This window comes from Octodon degus, unplaced genomic scaffold, assembly GCF_000260255.1.
Source record: "Octodon degus isolate 3935 unplaced genomic scaffold, OctDeg1.0 scaffold00181, whole genome shotgun sequence".
Taxonomy (NCBI): Eukaryota; Metazoa; Chordata; class Mammalia; order Rodentia; family Octodontidae; genus Octodon; species Octodon degus.
The window spans coordinates 3,704,023-3,712,642 of record NW_004524757.1 but is presented as its reverse complement, the minus strand read 5'-3'; positions in this window follow the sequence as shown (position 1 = coordinate 3,712,642).

Below are 8,620 nucleotides of genomic sequence, written 5' to 3'. Positions count from 1 at the left end.
TCTTCTGAGAACTGTAGCAATCTCAAGGAGATGAGGTGCTCAATTGGAGATAGCATCTGCACATTGGCATAGGGAAGTCTATATGGTCACGACACATACAGTTTCCCTATCTGCCAAGGGTCAAGGTAGAGAGGATCCCAAAGGAGGGTGTAAGGCACTACTGGCCTGAACACAGACAGGTGGTGGCCCTCTGGCATCACTCCTTAGCTCTCATTCATGCCAGGAAGCCTAGGCAAGGCTGTGAGGCTGAGGATGCTCTCTTAGCTCAGGGTCATTGGTTTCACTGAGGTGGAGGCCTTGATTCAAGAGGGCTGGAATGGTGACAACAGAAGAAGGATCCCAGGGCCTGTCAAGTGTCTGTGTGAATCACAAGGAAGCCATCTACCTGAACACAAAGTGTCCTGGCCTCAACCTGTTCCTTTTTTTCACTGTCAGACCCAGAGAACATAGGTGAACTCACTTTCCCCCACTTGCATCTTGAGTGACTCACAGTATCATCAAAGCCCTTTAAAGAAGGTGGTGCCATGTCATTGCAAAGAGAGTCCTAGACCTAAATGTTTATCAAGATAAGGATGGAAAAGCTTCCCTTTCTGAGGGCACATGGACTGCACTCAATTTGTGCACCCCAGGGCTGCTGTGTCCACATGTGAATGCCTTCATTGCTTTTTTTTCCCCTCTAAGGGATATGGAGACTTGCTCGCAGAGTTTACTTCAGACCAGCAGAGGACTTGGGTCCAGGCCCTGTTCAGACAGCTGAGGAACCTAGGTGAGCAGAGAGCAGCCATCCACTGAAAAAAAATGTGGAGCTCACAGGTCCCATGATCACAAGACAGGAGTCTGTGAAGCTTAGAGCATCCCACAAAGTGAAGACCTGTAATGGGCTTTTGTGGGAGGCAGCAAGTATGTGGTTATGAGCTGCAAACACTTATAGTCTTCCTCTCTCCTCCAGGCATCTGTGTCCTCAAAACAAAGTCTTGTCATCCTCACCGAACACCATTGCTTCCTCTGCATCCTCCTTCTGCACATTAATAGACACCACAGCAAGAAAGGAATTAGTGCTTGGGACATCAAGTTATCCTCGGAATCCTCAGGGTATCTTCTCTTCTCCAACTGTCATGGCTGCGAGTCAGAGGAGTCCATTCGGTGAATGTGCCAGAAGGCATGGATGGGAAATTTCAAGCATCTCAATGGACATGGACATCCCTGATATTTTGTGCCCTGTGCTTCTAAATGATAAGTTATATAACTTGTTGCCATTCCTGCTCCACAAGTATCAAAAGAGAGAGAAGGTCACCATGGAAGAAATACTGCACAATGTGGACCATGATTACCAGGAGCACCTCATGTTGATCTTTGGGGAATTCTGTGAGTGCATGAGTCTGAGCTTTGGGATTGAGATGAGGTCAGTGGGGCCACATGGCCACATATATGATCTTGTCCCTATCTTGGGTATCACTTATAATGGAATACTGGATGATGTTGACCAGATTATTCCCAAAGTCAAGATTTTAATAGTCACTTTGATTGTAATCTTCATAAATGGCAACTGGCTGAGAGAGGAAGACCTGAGGAAACTACTGAGAAGCAGGCAGATATTAGGGCCAAGGGAGCACGTAGTGATTGGGGACCCCTGGAAATTCGTCAGAGAGGATTTGGTACAGGCTCAGTACCTGGTGTACCAGCAGGTTCCTAACAGTTATCCTGCTCGCTATGAGTTCCTGTGGGGTCCGAGGGCCCACGCTGAAACCAACAAGATGAAAGTCCTGGAGCACTGGGCCAACCTTAACAGGGCATCTCCTAGGTCATATCCACATCTGTACATAGAGGCTTTGAGAGAGAAAAGAGTTCTTGTCAGGGAGGTTGAGGGAAAAGAAGCATGACCAGGACAGGGAGCGCTCTACAACCACATCACTGGCTTGATTCACACCCCATGTAACATGAATTCTATTGTCAGTCTGTGTTTCTGGAGAGGATGAAGTTTTCTAAGTAGTGAAGGGCCAAGGGAGGGGGCAAAATACTGTGCATGTCATCTTGATGTGTCTGCTGTTTGGGGTTACTTGGAAATGCACATGTTTTCTTTATGAGTTTTTAAAGGCTTCTTATACTTTGCAGAGTTAAATTAGCTTGCAGAATCTTTAAAGAACCGATTTGACATGAGTATTTATTTTTCTGATATCCATGTTTGATTGTGATTTCTGATGTGAATGCCATTTTGTGTTATTGCTCAAAAATAGATTTCGCTTTTCTAATCCAATTAGTTTTTATTGGTTTGTCAAACAAGCAAGGAAACCTTTCATTTAATGTCTGGTGAAACAGGAGTGCAAAAGGAATTTCCTGGGAAATGTGTAAATAGATTACATCAATATAGATGAAGCCTAGAAATAGACATAAGTAAGAAAATTACATGTTAGCATGTTTCTGTTTTTACTGTTAATCTATACTGTGAAAAATATATGGACTTGACTACGCTTGATTTCCTCAAATATAATAGAGAAGTTTATAGTGTTTAGACAAGATATCATGTCTGTATCTTTTACTATGAATAACTACAATGAAAACAACAATATGCAATGTACTAATTATTGCAACTGTCCTGCTAACCTGTCATTGCTATTTCTTTCTCAATAAAATTAATTTTTAAAAATCCTGTGCTAATGGACACACTGGCCCCAACCTTTCACTGCCTTTTTGCCCTGTGAAAGGCCCTGTGTCCAGTGGGGATGTAAGTACATGCCACTGAGCAGATCAAACTACCCCAGGGGATGGTGGAGTCCAGCAGCTCCAACAATGTCCAGAATAGAGAGATGCCCTCCAGGACCTCACGGCCTGCCAAAGAGCCCTGAGAGGAAGAGGTCTAGCAGAGAACACCCATGCCTGAGTGCTGAGCCAGAGAATTTGGTGCTCCATGTGACTGTGGATCATTCTGAAGTAGCTGATTTTCCAACAACTGCAAGGAGGCCAGGGCCAGACATTCAGATGAGGTGTCTTGGGCCTGATATAAAAGCCACAGTGAATGGAAGACTGCCCTGACCAGTGTTGTTAGATGGTGGGTGAAGTTGAGAGGAGCCCTCATGTGGGACAGCCATGAGATGAGCTGTGCTGTGCAGGGCAGGATCCAGGGAACTTATGCCTAGCATCTATAAGGTTGTCCTGAGAGATAAGGCTGACTTTCAGGTGAACTGAGGCCCTACCATGTCTGTCCTGCTATATTGGTGTGTGCTGGAAGAGTCCCCGATCCAGGGTCTTGCATTGCCCAGTAAACTTTCCTAGGGACAGCTTCTTGTGAATTGAGTTTGCATTGACACTCTTACAAGATGGGCATGAGGACTTGGCCCATCACACTGGGCTGTTATACAAGTGATTACTGCCTCACCCACTGGTTCTCCCTCCAGAGCCCCTCCTCACTGTCTGCGGTATCTTCTTCTTTTACTCCAGTAATGAGTCTCAGCCACTTTTCAATTATTTCCTTTGTGAAAGAAGTTCAGGCTAATGATGTCTAGGAGTGTAATTTTGCTTGAAGTTCCTTAGTATGGCATCTTTGCTGAGCTGACTTTGCCACTAGAATGGCCAAGGTTTTAGGTCTCATTGTGATAGAGCCTCCTGAGCCCCAAGGTTAGATTTTGGGGAAGGTGATTTGATTTAAAATTCTTCCAGAAAAAACAAAGGTGGCAAGAAGTGGGATAGGGTTTTTCACCCAAATTCCAGGAGCTTTGAATCCATTAGGATCAACTAACTAATTAATTAATACAAACTATTGGAGAGAATATATTGGGTGAACATTTAGTCAGTATTACTTTTGCTTTTTTATTTGTTTGTTTGTTTGTTTAGTTTCCCAGTGACCTGAAGCTTCCCAGGGAAACACACACACAACTTTTCCAGAAAATCAACTGTAGTATCTGAGTATATATATATATATATATATATATATATATATATATTTTTTTTTTTTTCTTCAGAACCGGGGATTGAACTCAGGCCCTTGTGCTTGCCAGGGAAGCGCTTATACCACTGAGCCATCTCTCATGCCTCTGAGCTTATGTTTTGTAAAGAAAATACAAAATAGTAAAACGAAACATTAGAAAACATACAGAATATCACTAAACAAAACAATAGCAAATTTATAAATGTTGTTGTAATGCACAATGCTGTTTTCAAATTAGTTGTTTAGATTACCATATATAAGTACACAAAATTGGTTTTAAAAAGTTACAAGAAATTAAAAAGGAGAAGAAAATAATTTAAGCATTAACTACTCTTCTCAGTCGATCAGCAGAAATCAGCAGTACAATTATTCAAGCTGTCCTGTGTCTATACATATCTTTTTCCCTGCTTTCTTTCTTTGTTTCCTTTCCCTCATCCCAGTTGTTCTTTCCCTTTGAGCAGTTTCTGTCCTTTTTACAGTATCTATTGTTCCTTTCTTATTTTATTTACAATTTCAAGTTCTTACACTAGGAAGACAACACAATGTTTATACATGTGAGTCTGATTTATTTCACTCATGAGTATGGTCTCCAATTGCATCCATTTACCCATAAAAGCCTCAAATTTATCTTTTTTATAGCTTTTGATGTTGCTAGAGCCAATTGCTTATCACCAGTTACTCAACATATGCCAGAAATTCTGCTAGGTACTTTAATGCATTTCTTTACATTCCACTGGTACTAAAATGAAAAATGACTGTCACATTACTGGTATAGATGAAAAGACTGAGGCATACTGTGCTTAGCAACTTCTCAGAATCCCTGTGTAGTAAATGATAAGATTCAGAGTAGATTTTTCATGTGAGGTCATCTACAGACCACCTTAGTTCTAGTCTTCCCAACCTGAACCCAGCTCTATTTGTGAATAAAGTATCTCCCTAGGTGTAGAAAGACTGTGTCCAAGTCACCAAATTGTAGCCTTAATTAAGAATGTAGAAATGAACAGGGCATGGGTGTAACCCTACTCCCTTGGGAAATATCCAGAATACCCTGCCCTCTCTTGTGTATTCAAGAAGGCCATGCCTATCACTTTGGTTGCCCTGGAAATCCTCTAATAGTAACATCATTTTGACATAAAAGTAAACCTTGGAGGGCAGGCCAGATAGCTCAGTGGATTAATGCACCAGCTTAGGCAGATGCAGGGACCAGGGTTCGATCCCCAGTGTGCTGTGCCAGCCCCGCCCCCAGGGCGCACTGAGACTGGGCATGGTGGTGCACCTATAATCCCAGTGTTTGGGAGGATGAAAACAGGAGGATCACTATGTCTGAGCTGTGTAATGAGAACCTGTAGACCCTATACTAAATACATAAAAAAGGAAGTAAACCTTAGTCTGTGGTGTTTGGGCCATTGGTCATGTGCCTGCTATGCAAATTAACATGAATAGGTAGAAGCAAACTTTCCTAAATGGGTGATAATTAATTTAAAATGCAGCATGGGCTATTCCTTGTCATGGCAGGTAAATAAGCATATTTTTGAGACATCTTGATATTTTTGTATGATTTTAATGGAACAAGATGCTGGAAAATGTCCACAGAACCCATGTGCAGGTGCATGAGCTGAAGTAGGTGGTCCGACTCACAGCTCTGTGACAATAGGTGGGTGAGGCAGGACCCTGCTCACCACAGTAGAAGAAAGAGAAACAACTGTGGGTGATCAACACCTCCCCACCCTGAGATCCTCTGAGGAGGGGTGAGTGTTTCATTTCTGACCTCAAAATATAAGTAAAAAGCATCTTCCTTTTCCAGTCCCTGCTATGTGTTCCATGCCCTAGGCAACTCGTGGTCATTAATCTGCCATATGGCACTGGTCCTAATGTTCAGCCAAGGACAGTCACATGCTCCATAGAAACAAATCACAGGTTGGCAGACTGGCCGTGAATCCAAGACAGGAGAAAATTCTCAGCCTGCTCAACCTGGAGGTTGTTGTGAAGGGAAGAACAAACAACTGCTAACGGTGAAGAGCAAGTATCCTACCTGCTAATGTTGTTAGACTAATATGGAAATGGGATTGATTCTTTATCAAATGCATGCATTTGTCCCAGCGTAGATAGCATCTTAAAGGTTGGTAAATATTCAGGGTACCTAACCTTCTGAAAAATGCCTCACAGAAAGGAACACAATTCTCCTTAAGAAATCATATTTGTTGCTTTTTATTGAGCATCTACTATACAACCACACATGGTGACACTAAAGCTCCTCACCCTCATACACCTTGTCTTTCTAGCATTTTTAGACATGGGAGCATCATAGTCACTTGCCCTTAGGGAGTGTCATGAGATGATCCTGAGTCACTAAAATATTGGCAGACTGATTACTTATTCATTAGAGCCATTTGTAGAGGAGGTACTGCAGGAACTCTGGAATAGGCCTCAAATTCTGGCCACACAACATGTGGACCTCTTGGTTTGCATGACAAGGAGGTGCAGCCGTGGGTGTTTGCTCCCTCTGATGGGAGCCAGATGACATCCTGAAAACCCAGGGCAGAAGCGGCCCACAGATGCTGCCTGAAGGTTCCTTCATGACACACTCCCTTCAGCCTCCTGAGTTGCACCATGACAATTGTGATGTCCTCCCTGTGTGAATGGCAGCTGGTGCCCACATCGCCCAGTCCCTGTGCTGACTGGAGAATTCCTCCTCCTGCAGCAATACCCCATTGGCCCACCCTCTCCTGCCCTGGACTCTGCTGCCCAGCTTGGAGCGTTATGTTCTCTGTCTCCCTACTGCCACCCTTTCGGCCCACACCAGGACCCAGGACTAATGGTGACATAAAAATACCACCTGAGGATGTGTGGTAACAATTATATTCTTAAGTTCCTCCTCCACGGTTCCCGAGGAGCTATGGTGTACAGCAAATAGAAGTACAGAATGAGCAAGTTACTCATTCCATGAGACAGCAGACTGCAGACTTGGTTTAAAAGCTGAGCTCAGAGGTGGCACTCCACAGCCAGTGACTGCAAGTATGAGCCTTGATTTCAACAGACAACTCAAAGAAATAGACCCACCTGCCCATTCTGTGGCAGCAAAGTTCGCACCTTTGTGGTGCTACTCCTCACAGAGTGCAGCTGATCCTTTCCTAAATCAGTTCTCGTGAGCAGGGATGGTGCGCAAGGACTGTGCTCTATTGCCATTGGCTCCCAAAGCACAAGACTGGTCTACTGGGGCTTCAGGGAGCTCTGGACCTCCATGCTGTCTTTGACAGTGCTACAGGCCGGTTAGATGGAAACTCTTAGGTTTAGTTTCTCTCAGATTGTGAAATCAGATAGGGCCATATATTTTGGCTAAAAGAAACAAATAATTTATTTAAAGTTAGCTCGAAGGAGTTGGAAGGGTCTAAGTGGCTCAGATCACCCTCCCATCTTGTCCAAGTGGGTAAGAACCTTTCATGGGAACAGATACAGGGGAAGCACAGAGACAATGGACTTCCACCCTGCCTTATCACTTCTAACAGTCTTCAGCACATCCTGCTTTAAACTAGGCTCCAGCCTCCTGGGGCTGATGACATCTCCATACGCTGTCACTTTGGGGGGTGGGGTTTACAAGGAATGGTATTCATTATAAGTTCGGCAGGAAGAACTTTGGAATAGTTGTTTATGTAGAAAAGAAAAATCTCATTTTTGTAGTTTCATTTTGCATCGCCAGTAGCAGTATCTCAAGTGTGGTGTGACACAGACCTTCCTCCCTCAAGGTTTTGAGCACCTCGTCTCTATGCCCTTTCTAAACTATGAAGAGTGCCCTTGCCAGGTTACCATAGAAACCAGGCAGGAGATCCCCAAGACATACTCAAGGGGATCATCAGGACATATCTGTGTTCATAGTATGTAAGAGCATCACTGCCTTCTTATGCAGAAGGTTATTTATCCAGGCAGGACTGTGACTCCTGTTTGTGTTGGATGGAACCCAGCTACAAGGACCCCAAGAGCCCAGGTGAGGGCTGGGGACTCTAGCTCAGACCTGCAGCTTTGCTGGTCAAATACAAGACTCAGGTTTTAATCCTTGCACTCCTAGCGCCAGAAAACACCTGCCCACGTGAAAGCTAAGGCATAAAGGATGCTAGGATGCTCATCTATTGTCTTGGGGGAAGTATTCTCCTTATAAAATTCATACACTTATGCAACACTGACCAATATGAGGTCCAGCCATCATATATAGCATTTAGTACTCAACTATGACTAGTGTTATTGAGGAGCTACAACTTATATTGAATTTTCATAGTTCAAAGTACAAATAGGTAACCTCTATTGGACAGCATGGGTGCAGAAGTTCAGAATGTATACCCAGGGGCAGGAAGTAAAAATGCCCTTCCATGGAGAAGGGGCATCACTCCATGCCTTGGTTCATGGGCATCATGTTCTACTTATTGCTTGCAGGTGAGGATAGTGGATCTAGGTTTCATTCTACTGCGAAAGACGACAATCCATCCTTACAGGTTATCACTTACTAACTTGCAATTTATACACTCTTTGAAATAGGTATTCCATTGCTCCAGACGAATGGCAGCTCCTGCATGGGCTAGTATGGGGTGAAAACTTTGGATCTCTTCTCCTGTGCACACTGAGGACCTGCCTAGTTCCATGTGATACTGGGGCTCAGGTTACCTCAAAATATTCTCAATTCATGAATCAAGTTATTTTAATTTTTTT